The sequence below is a fragment of the Lucilia cuprina genome, chromosome 6, assembly GCF_022045245.1.
Source record: "Lucilia cuprina isolate Lc7/37 chromosome 6, ASM2204524v1, whole genome shotgun sequence".
NCBI classification, from domain to species: domain Eukaryota; kingdom Metazoa; phylum Arthropoda; class Insecta; order Diptera; family Calliphoridae; genus Lucilia; species Lucilia cuprina.
This window is the reverse complement of record NC_060954.1, coordinates 22,983,103-22,987,674: the sequence shown is the minus strand read 5'-3', so window position 1 is coordinate 22,987,674 and position 4,572 is coordinate 22,983,103.

Genomic DNA, 4,572 nt, shown 5'->3' with positions numbered 1-4,572 from the left:
TATAATAAATTGGGGGACTACCCATGAGGGGAGCGGCACCTCCCACATAAATTAAAAAAAATTGTTTATCTTGAGTTAATTTCAAATTTTGTCGTAACCGCTTTAGTGTCAATATGATTATTTAGAATAAAAAGTGGGCGGACTAGCGTTAGGGGGCGTGGCACCGCCCATATAATTTTACATGAATAACTTTAGCATCCATGTAAACATTTTGGGTAATATATTGGCGGACTACTATGGGGGCTTGGAGCCCCATATAAATAAGAATCCATTAGAGCTAGAATCTATGAATAACTTCGACGTTCATGTGAACATTTAGAAAATAACGGGCGGACTCTCAATGGGGCGGCTTGGCACTACATATATGAATTAAATAAAAAATTTCTTATATCTTGAAAACTGTTAAATAATTTCACTTTTTCATAGATAGATATAAATTGGCGAACTTATAATAATTTTCTTGGCATCTCTCATATGTAACAAGAAAAATTTTATATTTTTTTTGGTTATTATGTATTTATTTTAGATAGGGTAGTGAAACACACCGGGTATTAGCTAGTTTTTTAATATAACTCATAATGTTACAGTATCTGATTTATACAGTCCATATCAAATACTCCATGCACCCACTACTATTTTTAGGATAAAGGTGTATTGCCAATATTTTGGATAATTAGCAAGGCCATAAACCCTGAGTTTGCTCTAAAAACAGTTAGAACAAAGTGGCAATATCAACAATCTTATATTAAACTTATGCAGTAAAGAGTATTTTCAGTGTTTCATGGGGACTCATGTCCCCAATCTTAGGCTGGAAGCTGGGGTGCCTGGTAATTTTCAAGGAAAATCCGCAAAATTTAATTAAAACAAGTTGGAAAGTATAGTCAGGCATGGCCGACCATATGATTATTTTTTATAATAAAGCATTTAAGTTGTTTACCTTAATTCGGAAATATTTGCTGAAAAAAAGTGATTTTTTGAAAGAGGCAAGTTTAAATATGGGCCAAATTGTGTAACATGCCTTATCGCTTACATCAGAGTTATGTATGCTAGATTTCATCGTGATACTAGTGTTTATAAGTGATATATTAATCCCTAAGTTAATTTCTGAAGGGGTGTGGTGGTGTAGAGTATAAAAACTCTTCTTATACATAGTTCGATATTTTTAAAGGCAAAAAAGTAGTAAACATTTAGCAAGGATCTCCAATTCTAATGATTATATACCCATCTTTTTCACTCATTAAAAAATAAAATACATATAATTCAAATAGTTTTATTGAAGTATTTAAAGTTGCCAAATTAATGAAAAATATAAAGTAACCATGTTTTTAGAATTAAAGAAAAAATGTTTACAGCAAAAATCGCAAAATTGGCACTTTGCTATTTTTTAGGTATCAATCGGCAAAATGCTGATAAATATGCAAATCTGGCAGGCCTGTTTTTTCATGAATCATAGATGGCGCAATGTAACACATTGCTCATTTGCTGCGTTCAAAACCAGTGTTGCCAGGAAATTTTTCTCTTATGATCCAAGTCTTAGGCTGAATATACCCAAAAAACATCATTGAATAAAGCTGATACATGTTTTACAAATCTGGTAGTCAGTGTAAAATTAAAAGATAAGTGTCTTTGATAAGCTAACATTTAATTTTTAATGAAACATAGATGGCGCAATATAACATAATATTGTAAAAAACATAAATTGTAAGCAGTGTTGCCAGAAAAATTTTGACTCTTACCCCATTCTTAAGCTTGTTTATATTCCGATCCACTTCCTGCACTTTTTAAAAATTTAGATTTTAATAATTCACTTTATTTTTAATAATTAAAAGACTTGGTATCAATTTTTAATTATATCTTTGGTTTTCGCAAACAATTAATTTGAAAAGACGAAAAATACAACTCTGTAACAGTAACAGTTATTTGACCGGTCATTTTGTTGTCAGTGTTGATGGAATCATCATAAAATTTTTTTCAGCATTTCTATAAAAAAAATTGTAAAATCATTTTGTATGTGTTAGTTTCGGTCATTCATTTCTTACAGGGTTGTTCCCAAAATTCCCATTTTTAAATTGAATTCCCTATAATTTTCCTCAAAATTTGTTCATGGAAAACTCTTAATTCCGTCTGAAATAATATTTTCTATTGATAGGCACTGTTTGATTTTTATTTTTTCCACGTGCATAAACACATATTGAAAATGTAAATAATGAAAACGAGTTTTTGCGTCTTTTCCACGGGCAGAAACACATATTTGTAAACAAAAATAACTCCCCACACCAAAAAAATGTTTATTTTGATACGGTTTGTTTTTCGTCAGGTTGTTTTCTTTATATGCGTCTTAATAACATACTTTTATTTGGCAAGTTGCTTTCTCCGACAACACCTCCTTTTTGTGCATACCAAATTTCATTAAAATCGGATTAACCGTTTAGAAGTTACCGAATTATTTCCCTCTTTTTTTTTTTTCCTATACCACTGTGCGCCAATGGACTAGATCAATGTTGCCCAAAATCTCGATTCCGTATCACGCGAGATAGGACAAAAATATTCTGCTGACGTTGCGTTGACTCACCTACACTATAAGCATACTTGTGATTTTTTTATTTGAGCATGTGTCAGTTGATTATCTCTCAACTTGCAAAACTAAATCAATTCAGTTGCTGATCAGCATTTGTCGAAGTAAGATCTGTACCAAGGCGAATTCATATAAGGTGATGTTATTCAATCAGCTGATATTTTTTTTCTTAATTCGCCTGGGTTTCCTAGCTGTCAAAGTTTGTTATTGTTTACATTTTTATATTTAAAAATGTACGTTAAACAGAGAAAAACTTCGTTAATTATTTATGTAAAAAATCTGAAAATACCAAGCATTTCGTAAATAATTATCATTTTATTGAAATAATGGCATAATTGGTATGTATACAAATATTTTTTTCTATTAAATGTTAACATATTACTCCATATTGTTTTATATTTTGTACCGGAACACTTAATATTAAGAAACGCATATGAAGTATTTATCCGGCTGGCTGCTGACTTCTACGTTATGGCTTAATTTTGAAATCTATTAAATGTTAACAAATTAAACAATATTGTTTTATATATACACTATGTAGATAAAGAGATTAACTAAAAAAAAGTCTGTTCCGGAACGCTTTATATAACAAAATATTGAGTAATATGTTAACATTTAATAGAAAAATACTCAATATTGTTTTATATTTTGTATTAAAATTGTGTAGATATCGTGATTAATTAAAAAAATCTCTTCCGGAACACTTAATATTAAGAAACGCATATGAAGTATTTATCCGGCTGGCGGCAACTGACTTCTACGTTATGGCTTAATTTTAAAATCTATAAAATGTTAACAAATTAAACAATATTGTTTTATATATACACTATGTAGATAAAGAGATTAACTAAAAAAAGTCTGTTCCGGAACGCTTTATATAACAAAACCCATATGAGGTATTTACCCGTCCGGCGGCTGCTACATTATGGCCAAATATTGAAAATTACTCCGCCGGAGTAGAATTATCCATTCGCAACAAATATTCATTCATTTGTAATATAATATTTTCATGAATATGTACTTTTTATGTTTATTTTTCACAAAAAATTAATTTTTACTTAACTTAAGGCACTTACTTAAATTTAGCAAATTAAGCTGCCGGAATAGAATTTTTCGAAGGAAACAAACATTATTCAATTCAGATTCTACTTTTCTCACAAATTTTAATATCTTTACCTTTATTTTTTAATATAATACAAACATTTTACAAAAATTTTTCATCAAATGAATTCGCCGTACTTATGGTTTTTGACATTTACGAAAACCAAAAGCAAAATACATGGAAAATGTTGTTGTTGCAGAACTGCCACCACCTTATCTGAATTCGCCTTGATCTGTACGGAACTTTTTTAAAAACTACACAGAAAAACAACAACAAAGTTTTGAGAATGCCGAATTTATTTAGGTGAATGCGAGAGCACAGCTTATAGTTTTTATACCTTTCACCTTCGTGAGAAGGGTATATATAAGTTTGTCATTCCGTTTGTAATTTCTATAATATAATTTTCCGACCCTATAAAGTATATATATTCAGGATCCTTATAGATGCGAGAGCACAGCTTATAGTTTTTATACCTTTCACCTTCGTGAGAAGGGTATATATAAGTTTGTCATTCCGTTTGTAATTTCTATAATATAATTTTCCGACCCTATAAAGTATATATATTCTGGATCCTTATAGATAGCGGAGTCGATTAAGCTATGTCCGTCTGTCTGTTTAAAATCATCAAAATCGGTCGGTAAATAACGGAGATATGAGCAAAAAATCCGAGACCACCTCTGAAAATTTCATCAAAAAATGTCAACAACAGCACTGTGTGTGTAGATGTATTTGGTTTTATTCAGCTGTGTATTTTTTTGTATGTTTGGAATCCAAACATACAAAAACATAAAAATCAAACAGTGCCTATCAATAGAAAATATTATTTCAGACGGAATTAAGAGTTTTCCATGAACAAATTTTGAGGAAAATTATAGGGAATTCAATTTAAAAATGG